Source organism: Talpa europaea, assembly GCF_964194135.1.
Source record: "Talpa europaea genome assembly, chromosome: 5".
NCBI lineage: Eukaryota > Metazoa > Chordata > Mammalia > Eulipotyphla > Talpidae > Talpa > Talpa europaea.
In genome coordinates, this window is record NC_140071.1 from 93231662 (window position 1) to 93254994 (window position 23333).

The 23333-nt window shown below is 38.3% G+C and overlaps 1 pseudogene across 1 annotated transcript in view; it reads left to right on the forward strand.

Annotated features, from left to right (window-relative positions):
* The first annotated feature begins 5112 nt into the window (after positions 1 to 5112).
* LOC311170569 (glyceraldehyde-3-phosphate dehydrogenase-like) overlaps positions 5113 to 23333 on the forward strand; it is a 52277-nt pseudogene continuing 34056 nt past the window's right edge. The window contains exons 1-2 of the transcript in view: positions 5113 to 5311; positions 8712 to 8829. The product of the transcript in view is annotated as a glyceraldehyde-3-phosphate dehydrogenase-like (transcript). The remainder of the gene's footprint in view (positions 5312 to 8711; positions 8830 to 23333) is intronic.

Here is a 23333-nt window from a genome sequence, read left to right on the forward strand (position 1 = left end):
AGGGGAAAATACTACTTTTACCTTTCTCTTCCTGCCCTCCAGTATCTCACCAGTATCTCCCATGGGCCAAATGAAACAGAAACTAGCTGACTAGAGAAATAGGCCTTGATGGCCAGTCCCCAGGAGCAGTAAACAAAGCAAAACAGGAGTAGTGAACCAGGGGTCTGGCAACAGAAAAGAACAAATTCATAACCATGGACAAGATTGCTCAGAAAAAAATGAAAATGGAAAAGAGAGAGCTTTTGGAAGAATGGGAAGCTTTATCAATTCCCATTTAAATGAGCAATATTCTTTTTAGCATTCCAATTGATTTGATTCCAAGCCTGGCTATTTAAATACTATGACAGATAATCTGTAGATAATATAGGTATTCGAGCAAAAATATGAGCTAAAATGAAGGCACTCCTGTCAAAAAGACTCCAGGGCTTTATCAATGAGACCCACAAAAGAGTGAACAACTTCTTTAAACAATCTATTCATTTATCTACCAATTCAGCAAATATCTTTTTAGAGTCAGGTACTTCACTAAACACTAAAAATACAAAGATGAACAAGACAGAAGAAGTTTCTTTCCTTCTAGGTTGTATCATCTTGTGGGAAAGATTGAACCAGAATAAGCAAGGGTAAGATACTGCAGATGGGCTTGGAGGAGGATATGCACCACATCATGAAGAACCTTGGAAGTCATGGCAAAGGGAGGATATTTTGCTCTAATTTTAATAGGAAGTCATTGCAGTAATGAGGCCATGACTTCCCACTGCACTTAGAATAAAATCATGCATTGAGAGTTCCAGAAAATCAACTCATAATCTTGCTGCTCTATGAAGCCTGGATGGGTGGGAGCATGAGTGCCTGTTAAAATATTATTTCAGGGTCCACACAAAAAAGATCAGTGACTGGACTAGAAGTGACAGCTGTTGAGATAGAGGTACACAAATACAAAGTATGTTCTCAAGGATATTTGATTTGTTAGAACATGTTAAGATTACATTAAGATGACCTCCAGCCTGGAAGACTAGAAAACCATGAGTTTTGTACGTATTTGCCAACTGGCTTTATGGATGTTCTTTGGTTTCAGTTTTTCACCTGTGTAGATTTTTGGAATGTATTCGCTTCCTAGGGCTGTTGTAGCCAAAATTTAAACCAATAGAAATTTATTGTCTATATTTCTGAAGGCCAAAAGTGTGAAACCTAGGGTTGGTTCTTTCTGAAGGATCTGAAGAGTCAGTTCCATGCTTTTTTCCTAGATTCTGGTGGCTGCTGGCAGTCCCTGGTTTGTAAATGCATCACTCCTGTCTCCACCTTTGTCTTTACATAATCTCTTCTCCAGTATCTCTTTGTCTCAAATCTCCTTTCCTTTCTCTTAAAAGGAAACCTTTGTCAATATATTTAAATTTAGGGCCCATTACAAATTCAGAATGATCTCTCCTCCAGATCCTTATCATGGTTACATCTGCAAAGATGCTATTTCCAGAGAAGGCCAAATTCACTAATACCAGAGTTCAAGGCTTAGAAACACGTTTAGGGAGGGACACAGTCCTACTCACTACCCTGAGCTTTTTGTTTTCACCAAATTACATCAAATCAATTTAAATAATATTAAATAATGCTATGGGAGATAATTTAGATGACAAAGTAATATACAAAAGAAGTTCTTATTATGTCTTAAAAAGTCTTTTATGAGCTGGTGTCTACTCTCTGACATTTAATTTTATAGGCTTGTCCATTTCTTTCTTCCCTTTAGTATTTTGGTATTTGCTGGTAATATTTTTGTTCATGCTGTTGATTTTGTGTCCCTATTGCCATTTTTGCTCAGGGTTTTGTGTTTCATTTTTTCTTTTCTTGTAGAAGAACTTCTTCCATCATTTCGTGTAGGGCAGGTCTGGTGGTGATAAACTCTATTAGCTTCTGTTTATCTAGGAAAGCCTCTACTTCACCTTCATACCTGAGTGATAATTTCACAGGGTAGATTAGTCTTAGCTGGAAATTCTTATATTTTATAATTGTGAACATTTCATTCACTTTCCTTTTGCCTGGACAGTGAGTGGGAAAAAGCAGAGAGTGAGTGAAAGCAGAGAAAAGTCTAATTTGGATACATTTGTAAATTTTCTTCTTTTTCCTAGCTCCCTATAATTTTTTTTATCTTTAAATTTTGATATTTTAACAATATGATGTGTCTTGGTGTAGGTCATTTTGCATCTAGAAATTTCAGTGTTCTCTCTGCTTCTTAAATGTCCATGCTTAATTCACCATTTAAGTTTGGGAAATTCTCAGCTACTATTTCTGTGAATGGAGTCTCTTCTCCCTTCTCTCACTTCACTTTCTTGATGGCTCATTAACTTTGTTTCCTCTTCTAATAGAGTCTGATATTTCTGATAGAGTTTCCACATTTTTCTTATTTCTCTCTTTTTCTAATTGGGTGATTTGTACTTTTGAGTTTCCTATTTCCAAAATTATTTCTTCTTTCAGTTTAATTCTATTTAAATCACTTAGTATAAAATAATAATTAAAAATAAAGAAGTAAAGCACTTACTATATCTGTCATCACTCAGTGTCCCTTTTTGTGTTCCTTAAGATTTTCAATCTCTTTGGTAAAGAACTGTCTGTCTTTGTTCCTGGATCTCCTTTCTAAGATTTTGTACCTTCCTATCTGCCTTTGACCTTCCAGTAGCTGATTTAGCCTTTTTTAATATTAGTGTTTTAAAATCTTTGTCTCACAGGCCCTTTCTTTCCGAATCTTTTATATATATTCCAGAAGTTTTATTATGCTCATTTTGCTTTTCCACCTTGTGTTCAGATGTTTGCTGGCAATTGTATCCTCCACGGCAAAGTACTGGGACTTGGGGGGGGACTTCCAAATCCCCTCTTTAACAAATACTAATTTTTTATAGTTCTTTTGAGGGGAAAAGTTGATCCCAGCCTCTCTTTTCTGCTATGATGTGGGCGAACCCCTGCACAGTTTTAAATCAATCCCTCTTTTCACCTGCCACCCACTCCTTGCAAGCTCACACCTCTGTTCACTCCTGGCCACTTCCTACACCCTGGTTTGAGACTTCTTCCCAAATGATTTAGATGCACAGAGCTTCTGATTTTATATTAGAATGTTACATCTGAAAAGACCTAGAGACTGCTTTCTCTGATTCTCATTTTACAGATGGGAGACTAAGAAAAACCCAGAGGGATCAATTTGCCTATCTACGGTCACACAAAAGTTAGTGGCAAAAACAGGAATGGAGAGCACAAAAATCTGTTGATTCTGACCAAATTCTCTTTCCTCTAATCCAGGCTGCCTTATAAATCCCTTTGCCTATAGAGTCTCTCTGCTTCAACCAGCACTTAATGATGAAGTGTCTGCTGCTCTCGTTTGTCCCCTCTATACTTTCTTTGCCTCCCTAGATAAGGTCAGAGACTGTGTCATCATTTGGCATTATACACAGTGCTGACTCTATTACTCAAGGCTATTCAATATACTTATGGGTTGGCTGATTGATTATGCCTTAGTCCCACATTTGCATACCTAACCTCTCATATTTTTAAGTCCACAAGCTGAATTTACATAGCAGTCAGGTACCTCCAGTTCCGGTTTGCTCTAAAAAAAATCTAAAGTAAAATCACCTTCATTTTATATCTTTATTATTGTCAAATGCTGCTAAAATATCTAGTCAACTATTATAAAGGAAATTGTAGTTTCTGTATTCTTTGGTTTCTATTACAATCATTGCACAGATTGAGTTTGCCTAAGATCCTAGATTCTGACTACTTGTTACTAAATCCTGGATATTTCATTAGTGATTGATGACCTAATTCTTTTAATATGCCTTCCAAGAGAGCTTTCCCATTACCCATGCTCTCTCAGGAAGGAGGTGAGGATACAAAAGGGGAAGGGAGTGGAGAAATCTACTAAATTCTCTGAAAATACATTTTTGAGTTTAGAAGCAAGCCTTAGCAACACAGAAATGTGTTCACCAGCATTTTAAGAACACAACCAGCATCTGTCCTCTATTCAACTTAATTGATGTAAAAAAATGTGATTTTCATCTGTTCAATCTGACAGCTGGACTAGCTTTTGCCTTGTAAGCTGGACACACATTAACAACTCAGAGACTGTTGCCTCTGGGCTTCCAAGGGGAATCCAGAAAAGAAACACTCTTCACCAGACTTGTCTCAGTTAAATCCTGATTACCAGCCTCAGTCCAGATTACCTATGGCTCCCCTTGAAACCACACCTCAATTCCACCTCTAATCTGTTTTTGTTGTTGCTGTTTCATATTTCCTGAATATTCCTGGTCTCATTGGCTTCTAACAGATGGCTGTTCACATCCACACACTTTACCCCATGGATATTTTCACAATTAATATTTTAACTAGCTAGTAATGTTAGTAACTAGATTCATAAAACCATGTAGTTTAGGGATTGAGAGATCTGATGTAGGATTAAGGCAGAGCTTAGTAAAGCCTCAATTTTTTATGTATCTATATGACATCGGGCAAAAAGTTAAACTTTCCAAGATTCAGTTTCCTTGTTCATTATTTAGGGATTGAAAATATCTCTAAATAGGATAGTTGGGATACACATGAACCTTTAAGCATCATGCCTGACATATAGTGACCCTTCAATTATTACTAGATACTCTCAGCAGTGCTGGTGCTATTGTTATAAAACAATTAAATGTTCTTAGAAAGTATAAGAGTGATGAAGAGAATCAGAACAAGGCTGACTTTCTGATTTAGATGTGGAAACAAAAGAAACTCTGGGAAAAGTTGGAAATTGCGTAGATGTTTCTCTCACCCTGTGGGTGGCATGACCAATTGAAAAGGCTAATTGAGCAGCAACCCCAGATAACTTCAGGGATGATAAGTTTCATGAGCATTATCTGGAAACTTTATCTTGCTCACAAAAATAAGCAGGGTCGCCTACAAAAAAGAGTTTAAAATCTGGTCACTAAGCAGTATTTTGAACAGCAAATACAGCTGGACAGTAATATTTACGGTCAATTTACCAGAATCAGGTATCAGATGACCTCTGACACTTGCCATCGCTTACTAAAGAGCTAATTAGCTGTAAAAATGAGGTGACAAGTCAATTGTATCAGCACAAAGGACGAATTTGTCATGTGGGATTTCGCTAGTAGTAAGGCTGCCATTACAGCTTCTGGGTGGCTACTTTCCCCACAAAAGACGCTAACTTTCCCTGAAGGGAAGAAGGAGGTGGAAGCCAAGTGTAATGGAGACCCAGGAATGCTCACATCAGAGTTAGGATGTGACACAAGCAGTGACCTCAGGGACCAAGAGATACAAGGCGTCCAGTCAGGTAGGAGAAAGAATGTCTACCTCATCAGGAGTGGTATTAATAACTATTAGCAACACTAGCATGGGTAACTAATAAAAATGATATTATTTACCATATTTTCCACTCAGCTTAGCCCAGCAGAACTAAGTCTTATTTTCCACAATGGATTTTTCCCCCTGGTTCTGAAGTTCATATATGTCCCTTAACACTTCCTTCAGGGAAAGATATTGGATATAGGGAGAGATATTGGAAACCATAGAAATTTTCAAAGATTGGGGAAAAAAACACTAATAACTCCTCCCACTCCTAAGTAATCAGCAAAAACACTAATAACTCTCCCCACTCCTAAATAATTAGCATCAGCATTTTGTGTGGCTCTTTCTTTAGTAAACAAAACTGGAATCAAATCACATACCATATATTATGGTCTTTCTTAACATTATATCCAAAAACACATTTTATGTCATTTCCTTTACTCATTTTAATAACATTATTGAAACCATTTTATGATTTTTCATCATGTGGGTACATCATAATTTATATAATCCATGTCTTTCCAAGTTTTCCTGCTTTCAGAGGTCACTCTCTCTTTAATGTTAATGTAACAGTAATCTAATTTCTCAACAACTTATGCAGTATATTCAGTATCTTTATTTTTTAAATGTCCTGTCTTTGTCACCATAGCCTATGCTCACCTTCTTGGCTGATTCTTAACCATTGTTCTCTATCCTGGTACAGCTCATCACACAAAGGCACATACACAATTACTACGCCACTGAGGTAATGAGGCCATCATTAAGCAACAGAGGGGGGTATCAAACCTGGGAGGAAAAAACATGCTTCTTCACTCTCTTGTCCCATGGTGAACATGGACCATTCCTTAAGTCCCTGAAATCTGCTAAAATCAGATGACAACATCACAGGCTTTTAATGAATGATAAACATAGCTAATTAGCATGGGCTCCATAAAGAATTATTTGGTGTAATGTGGATTCTTCTAGGGTTTCTCACATGAAATTGGCCCTTGACCGAAATTTCTAGGCTTCTCCATCACCAGAGTCCTGGCCCCACGTCTTCCTTTGACTTCAGAGGAAGAGTAATGTTTCCCCTCCTCTGTTCCTCCATAGTATCTTTCCCAGAATGGTTAAGGGTAAAAACCCACATTTTTCAGAGAAAATTCCCATCTTCAATCAAAGGAGTTGACTTAGTGCTCAAGGCCCAAGCAAGGTGATTAAAAGAGTTGACTAAGTATTTGCCAAAGTCAGGATAGTGCATGCTACATAGCACTGTGTCAAAACTGGACCAGCTGTTTCAAATTTTTCTCCAGAAGTCACCTACCAATCACTTCTGGTGTGGTTTGGTCTCACCAAATATTTAGAAAAAATACACATACCAATCTTTCAAAACGCAAAAGTTTTGAAGCACCAACCAAATAAAATTTATATCAGAGTAAAAAGCATTTTATTAATTTGCTAATTTGCTAATTTGTTAATAGTTAATTATATTAACTCACTATCAGCTGGCATTTTCCCCAATATACAGAGCTAGAACATTTTACATCTTAGTCTGACACGTTTGCATTCAAGTTAAGGGTGATTTCATAGTTTTTCTCTCAGGACAATTGAGAAATATTCTACCTATATATAATGCCTCCATTTCTAAATGAAAACTGCTAGCAATAATTGAATGATAATTCTGCAGTGTCATAAAACACTGAAAGATCTTAAGAGTCACTAAAAAAGAGTGCACTGTTGTGTGTAGAATTATGTCCCTTGGAAATATATGTTCCAGTCGAACCCCTAGTACCTGTGAATGTGACCTTGTTTAGCAACAACATCTACAGATGTACTTAATTTAAAGTAAGCTTACAATGGTGTCGAATCTTCCTAATCCAGTGCATGATATCCTTATAAAAAGATGGAATTTCAGACACGAGCATCACAGACATTAGGGAACATGTCTTGTGAAGGTGCAGGCAGAGATTGGAGGGATGCATCTACAGGCCAGGGAACTCTGAGGATTGCCATCATCAAGAAGCTTGGAGAAAATATGTAACAGTTCTCTCTCAGAAGCTCCAGAAGGCACCTATCTTGCCAACACCCGGATTTTGGATTTTTTGCCTCTTCAACTGACAGAGAATAAATTACTATTGTTTTAAGCCACTGGGTTGGGGATGTTTTTTATGGAAAACTTATAAATCTAGTACAATTTCTATGCTTCAGTGTTTCTCAGCAGGGATACTTTTTGCCCCAGGAAACATTTGGCAACTTCTACAGATGATTCTGGTTGTTTCAATTAAGGGTGATGCTGTTGTAACCTAGTGGGTAGAGACCAGGGATGCTAATGAGCAGCCTAGGAGCCACAGGACAGACCCATAAGAGACTCACCCATCACAAAATGTCAACGGTGCCAATTTTGCAAAGCCCTTATTTAACTTACCCCTTTGGAGAAATTCATCTTCTTTATCACTGTTTGTTGCCATAAATAATAGTGCAATGAGCATCCTCATACGCAGTTACTGACTAGCCAGTAGTAGCATTTACCTTGAATTTAACTTCTTGGAGTATTATGTGTTCTCTTTTTCTTATTTAATAAGTATTTTGTCATTTTTGTCATCCTATTTGCATATGAGTTAATAAAAAGCTGTAAATATTTTAAAGATGGTAGAGAGACATCAGTGCTTCCTGTGTTTAATCCTTAGATCTGCTCTAATATTCCTACCATATATGCTCCATCCTCAAATAACAAGGATAGCTTAGGAAGAAAGTATTTTCATCATAATAGTTATTATAAACCACATGCTATAATTCCTGGTTAAAAAAAAACATTTTGTGAGTATAATAAACTTGGATCTAAAAAAATAAATATTTTCTAAAAGAAAATTGACATATCCATGAGGCAGGCTTTCCTACTGGAAGATACTTAGCTTTGCTTATTTTTTAAATGGTAAGAGAGATGAATACATTGAGGTATGAAACTCAACAATCATGACCTTACCTGTCCTTTTTCTTTTAGCTCCAATGAAAATACTGCTATTCAATTGTGCTTAATAGTTATCAACAATGGACACTATTTGACCCTTGACTGGGGTGTATTTTCTCTTTTCAAGCACATAATATGACTTTTACTACATACAGTAAAATACTTGTGGTTTTATTTGTTAGGAGACAGTTTTCTTGAGTTTCTCATGCTTCTGCGCATCTTGTGAGCAGAGACACCAGGCAGGCTTTGGTTCCACATTATATTGTCAAGAATGTTTGCATAATAAGCAGTCTTGAAAGATAGAGATGCTATCTTCATTCAGAGCAAAGAGTAGATATACTTACTACCCAGTATAATAAAGATACTACAGGGCAAATATAGGACAGTTTGTTTATTGCATATTATAAAAGACTTGAGTTTGCTAAACTTGGAGTCTCAGGTAGTGACACAAATCCACAGTGTGAACACTACCAAAATGGACCCCTCCAAATGGTCGTAGTGGACTTGGGCATCAAGAAGTACAAACAAAAATATGAAGCTGTTGTTACCTGCTTGTTGTGAGTAACAGTCATTTGACTGACCCAGTAATATGTCTTCTCCCAACATCCATGAAACTGTGGTAGGCTAACATGTTACCTTGTATGTAAGGTGAATTTCAGACCCTTCACATTTCTTGCCATTATTCTACCTTTCAAAGTCTACAGTTTATGAAAATGTCTCATTCAGCACAGCATTTTATTTTATTTATATTTCCTCCTCCCATCCCAGTCCTACTGATTCAGGCAGGGGTAATTGGGAGCATGAGGCTAATGACTGGTTCACTTCTGGAACTATGCAGAGTAGAAGCTCTGGTTCAACCAAAATGCTACTGTTATCTCTTGGAGCTTAAGCCCCAACTGGGGCCTGGAAGAAATCAAGCTCTTAGAAGGAATCTAAGAGGTTGCTCTTCCATGTTTCAATGGAAATGTCAGTTATGTGCCAGAGCATGTTAATCTATGATCTCAGGACATGGAGCATGGAAAAATTGTATGCACCTATCCAACTTCTAGCAGAAAACATAATAAAGTTAATCCTGAAGTCTAAGCAAAAGCAATTTTTTTTAACCTAATACTCTCTTAATTCTATTTAAAGCAACTACCTCGGTGATTCAAATTGGGACGGAGATATAGATTTTTATACATTATTTACCCATTAGAAGAATAGAGTCATCACTGAAATAAGACTGATCAGTGGTTCAAGAGACATAGGCAATATAGGAAGACAAATGAAAATATGCATAAGTCTCAGGAAAAAAAAGAGTCTAGTAATCACTTTCTCAAAACTACCAACTGGTAAAAACAGAGCCACCCCATAACACCAGCTCTTTGAGAAAAAGCATAATTGTTTGTTTTACCACATCTCATCATTGTCTTGTCACTACATTGCCTCAAGAAGTTACTGTGGCTTGTGGCCAAAAGCCATTCAGGGGAAAGTGCTAACTCCAGAATGCCTATGAACCCATAAGTAAACTTGATATGGGCAAGTGATTAACACAGCAGGCATTGGTGACTGTTTCTTGTATAGCCAGAAGGAACTTTACTTCAAATAAGTACTTCCTAGAGGATTTCTTTAAACGGTAGGAATCCAATGTGCCCAAATGCTTGCTATCACTTGAACCCCCAAGTTCATAGGCAGGGAATATAAGGAACTGACAAGTGATTAGTTGAAACCGAAGTTAAAGCACTTCTGAAATTATAATTATGAAAAGGTAATTACATTAAATTGACTCAGTGTTTTGGAAATACGCCAAATGCTTGAAAATGAATAATGCCTTTTACCTTTTCCCTGAATAACTGTTAGCCAAAATGACAAAGGGTTTAGCAGAAGATGTTACTACTGCTTAAAAAAAAAAAAAAAAAAAAAAAACCTGGTACTGGTATCACAGATTCAGGGAGCTGACATTAGGCTCATCTATTCTTTTTTTTTTTTTTTGGTAAAGATTTATTTAATTTATTTATTTAGATAAGCACTGGGTACAGTCAGAAGCGTGGGAAGGTGAGAGAATTCACCAGAGCCAGAGCGGGGAGCAGAGCAGGCAGAAGGACCAAAGTACACTGCTGAGGGGAGCAGCGGGCGGCAGGAGAGGTCTGCGCACCATGTGGGACCCTTCTCTGGTGGCCGGGGAGCAGCCGGGGATCGAACCGGCACTGCAGAGGCTGCGGGCAGCTTCGCAACACAGCGCTCAACTGCTGCGCCACTGGGGAGGCCCAGGCTCATCTATTCAACTGACTTATTTTGCAGTCTCAGATCTAGAAAATTTAAATATTTTTTCAGCAGGGAACCAGACTTCCAGGTTATTTTTGTAGCATTTATTTTTATTCAAATTATATATTAAATAATGTGCTTATTGCAAAAAAAAAATTTGGAAAATACACAAAAGCACAAATATAATAAAAATCATGCTTAATCCATCCACCCCAAAGTTAGCAGTTATTAACATTTTTTCAAAATTGGAATCATGCTACAAATGCTGGTTGGTAACCTGCTTTTATTCGCACATTATAATGCACTCTAAACTTTTCCAAGTCATTAAATATTATTTTACTGTATCATTCTTAAAAATTACATTGTATTTGGGGCCTCCCCAGTGGCGCAGCGGTTGAGCGCTGGGTTGCGAAGCTGCCCGCGGCCTCTGCGGCGCTGGTTCGATCCCCGGCTGCTCCCCGGCCACTGGAGGAGGGTCCCACATGGCGCGCAGACCTCTCCTGCTGCCCGCTGCTCCCCTCAGCAGTGTACTTTGGTCCTTCTGCCTGCTCTGCTCCCCTCTCTTGCTCTGGTGAATTCTCTCACCCTCCCACGCTTCTGACTCTACCCAGTGCATGTACAAACAAACAAACAAACAAATAAATAAATAAATAAAAATACATGCCTCTAAAAAAAAAAAAATTACATTGTATTTGAAAATGAATATACAATCTATCATGTAACTACTCCCCATTGAAGTATTAGTTATTTTCAATATTTTATTACTCAAAATACTGTGTTCAATAGACAGAAATATCTATGAACATTTCTGTTTCTTTGGAATACATTATTAAAGTGAAATTGCCGGCTTAAGTGGCAAAATGCTTTTTTTTTAATTTATTTAAATTTTATTTTTATATTCCCCATACAATTGCAACCCACTTATTTTGACCCCAACCCCTCCTTTCCCTGCCCTCCAACCCCCATATAGTGTCTCTGGTTCATAGTTTTTTGTTGATTTTGATATTTTCTTTCTTATAGTTATTCTACTGCCAAGTTAACTTTTAACATCTGAAAATTGTACCAATATTAACCTCTGTCACAGTCTCATCGATTGCCATTATTATTTTTGAAATTCTTAATTGATAAGTAAAGAGAATGGTAGCTTGCTGATTTGCTTTTATTTAATTACTGCAGTCACTTTAAGTTGATTGGGCATTTGAATTTCACATTTTTTAAAAAATTGTCCAAAGTCAAGTTATCTGCTTTCCAATTTACTGTTATGTGCAAGGAAGTAAGATTTTGTTTCAAGGTTTGTTTTTGTTTGTTCATTTTTTATTTGGTTTGGTTTTAGCACAATGTGTTATGGCTTCTCTAATAAAACATAGTGATTGCTTTACATCGAAAATGTTTGGCAATTTTTCATACTTATTCATTAGTGGAAAAACAAGACCTAGGAAGAGAATTTGCCATTTGGAGAACAGTGTCCTAATACCCTTAGTCATGGCTCCCCAAAACATCAATAAAAACATACTTCAACAAGGCTGTATAATAATATATAATTAACCATTATCTAGATTCTCCCTGAATTCCAAAAACCCTATATTAAAAGTAAAGTATCCCAATTGAAAACGGAAATTTTCATGAGCCTTTTTTTTTGTAGTTGCTCAATTAAAGGCTTTATTATTATCTGGATTCTGTATAAAGAGTTATCTTTCCCTTGTATATGGATTTTTTAGTGATTCTTTTGCAAAACTAACTGCTGTCTTTGGGAGAATTCACAATTGCTATGGATTTTCCCACTTATAAACACAAGTACAGAAAAAGTGCCTCAGCCTACCTGCAGTCACTCATTATTACTTTGATGACTTTTGTCCTTCTGTGGCAAGGTCTGCAGTAAGTAGGACTGTCCTTGGGAGTTAATGGTTGCGGCACAGAAAGCCAGACTCAAAGAAACCTTCATGTCATTGAACAACATAATTGTATTTCACTGTCCTTTTTCCCTGGTACTTTAAGAAGCTTTTACGTTAGTTTATGATGTGACTCTTTCCTGCCATTCTGCATTTTTCTGAGCAGTGAACAACAAAGACACAATAAGTCTTATTATTATGTCTAAATGATTCTTGAAGTTGTCCTTTTATTCACTGTAGTCCCATACCTACATGTAATCTAAAATTCCTTAGTTTCCTTAAATGTCTTCTTTAAGCAGAAAAGGGAAGGAGAGAATTGAGATGATCATCGAAATGAAATTTCCCATTCTTGGGAATGGTCCTGTAACAGTAAAGTGAAAAATTAAAACAATCATCCACAGTAGCCAAAGTGGGAAGTTTACTTGCAGCTCAGATAATGCCCCAGGTCTGCACTGCATTTTCTTGCAGCAATACGGCCTTACTTTTCCAGCTTGACACCCAACGGAGGAACATTGAATTGGATGGCATATCTCTAAGAGGTGCTATAAACCTATGTCAAGAGTTTCTTTCATGGAGGAAAAAATAAAGATGCGGTTTTCCCAACACAGTTTCAGTCCTCTAAGTGAAGGCCAATGGAAATAGGCTACATTTTCTGCCCCAGCCTTTTATCCCTAACTTTTTAAGCTTTCGTGGTAAGAAAACATGTTCTTTTCTCCTGCTATTGGGCTTTCAGACCATTTTTCTATACAGAAAAGAAGCCTCTGGCATTTTTTACATTGCAAGCAGCAGTTGCTTGGCTGCACTATCAAAGCAGGCCCAGCAGATCCTCTTGAATGGAGAATCCAAGACCCACCACAGACTCTGGCTGCACTAATGAACTAAGAGCACAGATTCTTCCAGGCCCCAGTAAGACAGCAGGGGAGGACATAAAATCCCTAGGAGATGGGACCAGGCTTTGGCCATAAAGAATCAACTTGTCTTAGCAGGTGCTGTAAGTCCCCACATCTGCTGGCCATATAAGACAAAGTGGGTAATAGACAGTGTGAAAATGTAAATACACCATGAAGATTTATTTGATTACTTTTCTTGGTATTAGTCATATTAAGGTTTGATGTATTTGCTATTGTTTTTTATATTAAGCAAATTTATACATTATTTTAGCAAAGAGTAAAATCAAATGAATTGCTTTCCTAAATTTATTTTAGCATAATATTCATTAGTGATAGAGGAGAATGTCTTAAACTAGAGCATTTCTGGTGAAGCTGATAGGATTCGTCTCCCCGTGGAAGATTCAAAGAAACAAGCAAACTACTGTTATTGATGGAGGCAATGCTTAAAGGAAAACAGAATAACAAAAGTCCACTGTCATTTGTATACAGAGGAACATAGTGCAGTATTTGAGGATTCCTTCAGGTTCCCAAAGCAGAGGAACCTGGCTTCAAATCCTCATCTGTTTTCTACAAGTCACATAACTTCTCTAAGATTCAGTTTCTCTCCTATATAAATAAAATGGGAATAAAAATATCTTCCTCACAGAGCTATGGGCAGATGAAAATAAAATACACTGTTGAGCACAAAGCAGCATCTAAAATAAAGTGAGCATTCAATAAATCATAACTTAGTATTATAGTTTGTTGCTAATGATTATTTATTTACACACTTGTTTATCTAAAATAAATTTAAGGTGCTCTATAAGGATCAATAAAACTTGGTAAAACAACATAAGTCAGTATAATAAAAAAAGAAATGGAACAAAAATAAATAGGATTTTGTTCATAAATCTTTTCTTTTCCATTTGCACACTATGGTTCAACCAGACTAAAATCTGTATGTCTTCTTCATGAATTACTCATCAAATACACAGTAACTTACACCAAGGTACAGCATTGCCACACTAAAGGGACTCCTGGGAAGACTAAAAGCTTCATTTTTATTTCATATCGGGTCACAAATTCTTGCTTTGGCTCCCATGAAAATACAGTTATCAAGAAACAGATTACTATAAACTTCAGTGCCTGGTCTACAAGTACCACAAAACAGAATAAAGTGACCTCCATTGACTCTGCCCTGAATGATCCATGAACCTCTCTTTCACTTTTCACTTCAGTTTTTCTGCCTCTACCCCTCCCCTGATTTTCATGCCTATCAAAAATTATAACATTGCACTGTTATTTAGTGATACCTCAAAAATATCCCATAATAAATTGTATTTTAGAAAAATATCACCTTCAGTGTCACATCTCTAGGGAGGTGAAGCAACTTGGCATGCAAATTTTCACATTGACTTTTGAATATTAATTATGTGTCGCACAACCTCCTCACATAATTATTTTTGCAAAAATTTGTCTACAGCAGGCTGTAGGATTAGCATTTTAAATACTTGCTAGAGATGGGAGTTCAACCAATAAACATAACCACTTGGACTCCTACAAAGGTATGATTTAGTTTCTAATGCTCAAAGTATATTTGTTTATTGTAACAGGTTGAGAATTGAAAATACTGTATCACAAAGATGGGAAGAAACAGAGGTTTCCTCTTAAATTCAAGTTAAGTGACTGTGGTTCCTTGGAATCTTTTGTGGAACAGTTTAAGCTCAATGGGAAAGAGCTGTAGCCAACTAATGACCTGTTCTGGGCAGAGGAGCAAGAGAGTGGAGGTGTGAGAGCAAGGATGTTCCAGTTTGCTGTGTACACTGGGCCTACAAACTCATAGATCAATTTCAGCTACAGGAAGTTGCTTAGTGGATTTTAAACATGATACTGAGTATTCTTCCAACCCCATCGCCCCCTCACCACTCTTTCTTTTTTAAGATTTATTTATTTATGCATACAAGAACTGGGGTACAAGCCAGAATTGTGGGGGCAGTGAGAGGATTCACCAGAGACAGAGTTAGGAACAGAATAGGCGGATCTCCTGAAATACACTGCTGAGGGGAACACGGGGAGACAGGAGAGAGGTCTGCTGTGCCACGTGGGCTGCTCCCTGGCCAGCCAGGGATTGAACTCGTGCTGCAATGGCTACTGATAGCTTCATAGGTTGCGTCTTAACCACTTGCACCACCAGGGAGGCCCCTTCGCCACTCTTTCAAGCTGCTATGCACACTAAGAACAGTGCAGGTGAGTCCTGAGCTGGTGGAACAAGATGAAATTGCTATTGATCAGGGGAATTCACCATGGGAAAGCACCACAAGGTGGACAAGAAAGGCAGGTTAAGAGGGAAAAAGGGGCCTCTCTTGTGGCGTAGGGGTTAAAGTCTCAGCACTGTCAAGCCAGTCACTGAAACATGAGTTCAATCCCCAGCCAGGGTGCTAACCCACATGGCACAGCAGACCTCTCCTGTCTTGCCCGCTGCTCCCCTCAGCAGTGTATTTCAGTCAGTCTGCCTGATCTGTTCCCCACTCTGTCTCTGGTGAATTGTCTCACCCCCCACACCTTTCGCCTGTACCCCAGCTCTTGTATGCACAAATAAATAAATCTTTAAAAAAAAAAAAAGACTTGAGTAGACTTTCCTCATAGAAGACATATAAATGACCAAAGGTATATGAAAATATGCTTAACATCACTAATCACTACAGAAATGCAAATCAGGGGGCCTCCATGGTGGCTTAGGGGTTAAGTCTCAATACTGTCACCTCTGTGGTCTGAGTTCAAACCCTGGCCAGGGAACTAACCCAACTAAGGCACAGCAGACCTCTCCTGTCTTGCCCACTGCTCTCTTTAGTAACGTATCTCAGTAAATCTGCCCGTTCTGCTCCCCACTCTATCTCTGGTGAATTCTCTCACCCCCTGCACCTCTGGCCTATAACCCAGTTCTTCTATGCATAAATAAATAAATAAATCTTTAAAAAAAAAAGAAATGCAAATCAAAATCACACCTTTGAAGATGATTACTAATAAAAAATAATAATCAGTTGTGTTAGCAAAGATGTGGTGAAATTGGCAAACTTGTTCACTGGTAGTATGTATATATAATGGCAAAACCACCCTGGAAACAGCATATGAATTCTAGTTAAAAAATTTTAAATTAAATCTACCTTAAAATCTAGCAATCCCATTTCTGGATATAAATCCAAAGAATTAAAATTAGTATATAAAATAGAGGTCTTCACTTGATGTTCATTTCAGTTTTAATCATATAATCAAGATATGATAACAACTTGAGTATCCATCACTCATATAAATAAGAAATATGTTGGGGCCTCCCCGGTGGCGCAGCGGTTGAGCGCTGGGTTGCTAAGCTGCCCGCAGCCTCTGCAGCGCCAGTTCGATCCCCGGCCACCGGACGAGGGTCCCATATGGCGCGCAGACCTCTCCTGGCGCCCACTGCTCCCCTCAGCAGTGTATTTCATCACTCTTCCTGCTCTGCTCTCCCCTCTGGCTCTGGTGAATTCTCTCACCCTCCCGCGCTTCTGACTGTACCCAGTGCTTGTATAAATAAATAAATCTTTAAAATAAATAAATAAATAAGGAATATGTTGTTTATACATATAATGGAATATTATCGGTCTTAAAAAAAGAAAGAAATCCCTGCCATATGTAAAAACATGGATTAACCTGGAGGATATTTATTGCTCAATGAAATAAGCCAATCACAGAAGGACAAATCCTGCACAATTCTACTCATATGAAATATTTAAAGTAGTGAAACTCATCAAAGTTGAAAGTTGAATGATGGTTGCCAGGGGCTGGGAAAAATGGAATGTGTTTGTTCAATAAGTATAGTTTCAGTTATATAAGGTGAGTAAGTGCTAGAGATCTACAGTACAACATAGTTCCTACATTAACAATACTGCATTTTGCACTTAAAAATTTTAAGAAAGTAGGTCTCATGTAAGTATTATATTGTGTTCTTCATATTAAGTGTTCTTACCACACACACACACACGCATAAACAGAGTGGGGGACATGAGGAATCTTTTGGAGGTGATAGATAAGCTTATTACCTGGATTGGAATAATGTTTTTACAAGAGCATATGTTCATACTCATCAAATTGTATATATTAAATATGTGCATTTTTAACATCAATTATGCCTCAATAAAGTTGATTTCAAAGAGATGTGTACTGTAGTCATTTGGGGTAAGGTGACAAGACATTTGCAACATTTTCTAATAATTTAGCAAAACCATTACATTTAAAGAGAGAGATTAAAGCAAAAAAGGGAATGATTGTAGAATCTAAGTGGAGGCTATAGAGCTGTTCATTTTATTCTTGCAACTTTTCATTAAGTTTGAATTTTGCAAATAAATATTGGGAGAATTTTTTTATTCTTCTGAAATTCAGATTGAAGTTCAGGACTTCTTCAATTAATCAATTAATTGACTAGCTAGTAAAATAATGTAAGAAGCGGGGCCTCCCTACTGGTGCAAGGGGTTAAGATGCAACCTATGAAGCTTGCCACAGCCACTGCAGCTATCCACATGGTGCAGCAGACCTCTCCTGCCTCACCTGCTGCTCCCCTCAGTAGTGTATTTCAGTCAGTCCGCCTGTTCTGTTCCCCACTCTGTCTCTTGTGAATCCTCTCACCCCGCCACAACTCTGGCCTATACCCTAGTTATTGTATGTATAAATAAATAAATCTTTAAAAAATATACTAATGCAAGAAGCATTGAGCAATTAGTAGATTCCAGGTATGAGGCTAAGGACTCAGGATATGACAATGAACAAAATAGTTGCAGTCTCTGCCTTCATAAAGCTTACAGACCAATGAGAACCCACCAAAATAACTAGGCACACAATATGAGCTATGGGAAGACACAGGTACAACATAAATGCATAGGGTGGGCTGGAAGAGTCAGGAAAACTTCTCAGAGGTGGAAGATTCTGGACCAAAGAATTCCAGTCAAAATATCTTCAGGAGTCAGAAATACATAAGATGAAGGAAAACAGGAAGCAGTAGTATACTTAAAGGGGGTTATTCAGTCTGTAGGAGGCTCTACCAGGCAACTCTAACCAACAGGAAATCACGTGGAAAGGAGAAAATCAGGAACCTGTGATGTAAAAAGATCACTTCAGTTGTAGATAAGTCCCAGTTCAGGGCATTTTCCTCCCTCCTGTGCTACCTTTGAAGATGCAGCCCTTTCCTAAAGAGAAAGGGGGTAGCAACCATAACTATGTTGAAGGCATTAGGAAAACACCATGACCACCATTCCAGCATAGATCAATCCATGTATTCAGGCAAAGTAGAGCCTCCCACTGTGCATATTTTTTATTCTCCTTTAAATATAGAACTGAGGCCACCAGAAGGAGAAGGAGAGGGGAAGGGGCAAGAACAAAGTGGAAGGGAGCCCCACAGACTATGGGGGTGGATTGTGCATATCTGTGGGTGGATACAACGTGCTGACAATACCTAGGGGAAGGTACTACACACAGACAATGATGTAAGCCAAAGTTACTGCAATAAAAATGAAGAAGAAAAAATATTTTTTTTAAATAAATACCACTGGAGAGCAGGCATGTGTTGGTGAGCCCTAGAGGTCTCAGTTTTCCTTTGCTTTGTTTTGCTTACCTGACCATGGTCAGATGGATGCCAACTCATTTTGGCAACTTGAGGAAAAAAAATCCCAATTTTCTTTCTCCCTGGGTTTTGCTCTAGGACTGCAGGAGGTAGAAAAAAAGCAAGTGGGGGGTTCAAAAAAAAATTCAGAAAACCTTACAATTCGTATGATATTCAGTCTTTTAGAAATAAATATTAGGTTAAACAGGTCTGGGTTCCCCTTTTTTGTAAGGCTACCCATATCAGGAGGGATTTAAATGAACGAATTTGGCAGATGGAGGAGTGTCTAATGCTAAGCTTAACATTTCACACTAAGAATCTTGAGCGCCTTCTGCAAAATCCATGAAGTCTCCTGTGTCCAGTGAGACGCCAGGATATCTGTAATGACCCGGGTGCCACTTTACAATTAGAGCCCTTGAAGAAAATCTCCTATCTTGAAACACATCTCTTGGTGGGTTATTTTATTCTATTGGGGGGCCTGAGAAGAAGCCTGACTGCTAATTCACAGCTCTTTCCCTTTGAAGTGCCATTGATATTCCAAACTGGGGGAGTCTCCCGCATCATAATGGAATCTTCAACCCGCCTCCAGCCACACTACAAATAAACTTGCTCCAGCAAACCTGCAAGTGGGCCCTGCGCGCCAGCACCAGCCGACCTCTGAGAAAAGGACTTGGGCAGCGTAAGCTCTGCAAAGGAAAATAAAATCCTCAGCATGGAGCCTCAAACAAGAAAAACAGTGAGATATTTAAGCCTGACCATTTCTTTTTAAAGACTTGGGTGTTCTTCAGAAAGCGAATTTCCCTCCCACCTCAGAAGGGTCCAAAGTGTTACTCATATTATTTACAGAGCTTTGAAGTGTGTCTCCAAAGTTTGAGTTCAGCTCTAAGGAATGTGAGGGTCAAATCATTTTCCCTTTCTGATGAAGAAAGACTGAATTTAATACCACAATTTATTCAAAACAAGGAAATACACTGAGGCGCTCTCCACTATGAATGCACAACAGTAGATGGGCTGGAACTGTATCATACTCCACAGTTTGGCATAATGATGTTAATTTTAATGAGCCTTCTGGCAATCCATTCCTACCAACCTCAACACCTGTAAAAGGCAAGACACTTTGCTTCTAATAATAGGAATTGACTCAATTTATTTAAACAATGTCAGAGTCATCATTTTCTAAAAGTAAAATAATTAAAGATAATCCTATAGAATGTGTATATTTTACGAAAACTGAAGGTTAAATAGCACATCTGGGGCATCTGGCTTTTCCTGGTAACCCTCCAAATGACCTCCCTTTCTAAAAGTGGCCTTTGGAGCTTTATTATCTTAACAAGAATCCCCATTTATGTAGCTGCTTTCTTTATGGAGCTTGAAGGACTTAGTTGACCTTGGAATGCCCTTCATGCATGGGAGGATGCTCTCCTTGGTTTCCAGAGGTGGCAAGACATTCACAGGCTGAGGACTGAAAAGCTTGGCTTCAGCCAGGCAGTGCTGAGTGAGCATCCAGAACTGCTATCTGAGCTGGAATGACAATGAAATACTTAGGTGTATGGAACTCCGAAGCCTGTTACCACTACATGCTTAAACAAGCCACAAGGGGTTTCACCTTCTGAGACAAGTTTATGCTCTGCCACTTACTGGTTGGTAACCTTAAATTATAGATGAACTTATAATCCTAATATCTTTTAACCTTCACTTCCACATCTGTAAAATGGGACTTATAATACCAAACTCATGCATGTAACACTTTATTGCCCTTAAATGTTTGCATAGCAGTCACTATCAGCTTGTATATAACAAAATTAACTTTTTTGGTTGAATAAATATTGGATGAGCTGGCACTGTACTCATAACATTACTTAAAATATTTTAGTTCTAGCTCCAAAAACCACATGGGTTAGTTATACATTAGTATTTATTAGTATATTATAATTATTTATCAGTAATACATAATTAATACTGAGAACAGTTAAGTACCTTGCCTGAGTTTATAAACTAGTTGGAATCAGGGTGCAACATGAAGCAGCCTGACTTTCAATCTTGTGTTCTTAGTCAAAACACTTCTTATTCTTCACCATCTCAGATACTAACTATGTAGTAGAAAAGTAATAAATGAATAAAATTCAGCATACTAAGGAAGCTTGGTAAAATGCATCTTCTGCAGTTTATATTTTGTTATTCATTTAAAATAAATTTTGCTTATTACATAAAAAGCCTCCAACAATGTCATAGTCAAATTCCTTCAAGTCCTTTCTTGACTGGTGAATCTCCTCCTCCTCACCCTCAGCTAAATTGGATTATTGAAGGCTCTTCACTTGACGTTGTTCCTTGACTCTATTCTTTCACCTACCTGGTGATCTGGTTTTGAGCTTGCTTTAGAGGAGGTCAGTTGTACCAGTAGTCTTTAAATTAGACTATGTGCACCTCCAGAGATACAGAAGAACTTTGCAAAGGATGTGTGCTCTGGGGGCATTTAAAAGAAACAGTTCCCAGATCCTCAGCTTTTACATTCAGTTGATACTTGAGCATCTTTGGGAGGGGCAGGGGTATGGTATGCAAGCCCCATGCCAGGAAAATCTAGCTATATTTTTTGACTTCCCAAAAACCTAGCTACAGTCATCTCTTGGAAGCCACTGGGAATGATTTCAGGGCTCCCACAGATATCCAAATCCAAGAATGCTTAAGTCCTTATAGTGAACCCTTCATGTGTGTAGGTTATACATCCATGCATTCAACCCGTGTCTGCAGGACCCACAGAGAGAGTGTAAGTGGACCCTCCCAGCTCAAACCTCTGTTGTTCAAGGGTCACGTGTATACTCTTTCCTAATACTGGTATTCTCTGAGAAAATGCTTATGGAAAAAGAATAACTTATTTTTCACTGTCTTTCCTTTTCATTTCTCTCTCCTTCAGAAAAGATATGCTTTCCTCCTTTTTTCCACTGAAGTGTATGGCCCTGGAGCATAAAGCACAAGCCTGTCAAACAGATACGTGGAAAATATTGGTGTTCTTCCTCACTTTCAGGGTTTTGTTTTCTTTCAGTCCCATTGAGGGAGACCTAATTGAACTACTATTCAATGAATCATTAAAAATATGTTTTTAATTATTGGTTTGGACATATAACAGAATTTCAAACAATTGAGAACTATTGCTCAAATAAAACTTTCTCCCTTCCCATAGCCATTTATTGAAAAGTTTTTCAGTGTTTTCATTTATAAAAATAAAAAGTAGGAGTACAAATAAAATACTAAGCCCCATCTCATTCTAGCAACACTGAGACATCTACAATTCAATTGAAATAAAATTTAATTGAACCAGTCATTCATAAAAAAATATAGTTTCAATAAAATTTTCTTTTTGAGACCAGGTGCGCAGGGAGTGCGCCCTGCATCGCCATTTTAGAACAGGGATATTTCTTCAGTAAAGACTGCCTGAAACCAGCAGAAGGCTCCCTGAGGAGCCAGAGGTGAGCTGGGAAGTTGGCCCACGCCAGGTCCCTTCTGGCCTGCAGTCCGAGTCGAGAGGGGAGCGGGAACCTACCACTGGGGCAGACCAGGCACGCAGGGGAGTGTGTCCCCGCATCGGCATTTTAGAACAGGGACCTTTCTTTTTTTTTTTTTTTTAAATAATAAATTTTATTTTTATATTCCCCCATACAATTGCAAAAGCCCCATTCTGACCCCAATCCTTCCCCTCCCGCCCCCCACCCCCCAAAAAGTGTCTCTGGTTCATAGTTTTTGTTGATTTTGATTTTCACTTTCTTACGGTTATTCATTTTCCTGGTCCCTTATTTAAGTTTTCTAGATTCCTGCTATGAGTGAGACCATCCGGTATTTTTCTTTTTCTTTTTGGCTTATTTCACTGAGCATGATCCCTTCCAGCGCCATCCATGTTGCTGCAAATTGCATGTGTTTATCTTTTTTGAATGCTGAGTAATATTCCATGGTATATATGTACCACATCTTCTTGATCCAGTCATCTATTTTTGGGCATTTGGGTTGTTTCCAAAGCTTAGCTATTGTAAACAGTGCTGCTATAAACATAGGGGTGCAGGTGCTCTTTGGAATTGATGTTTCTGTGTCCTTTGGGTAAATACCTAGGAGTGGAATTGCTGGATCATATGGAAGCTCTATGTTTAGTAGGTCCAGAAATCTCCACACAGCTCTCCATAGTGGTTGGACCAGTTTGCACTCCCACCAACAGTGCAGAAGAGTTCCTTTTTCTCCACACCCTCGCCAACATTTGTTGTTGCTAGTTTTTTTAATATGTGCCATTCTCACTGGTGTGAGATGGTATCTCATGGTAGTTTTGATTTGCATTTTGAACAGGGACCTTTCTTCAGTAAAGACTGCTTGAAACCAACAGATGGCTCCCGGAGGAGCCAGAGGGGAGTGGAGAAGTTCACCCAAGATGCCAGCCAGTCCCAGCAACACAG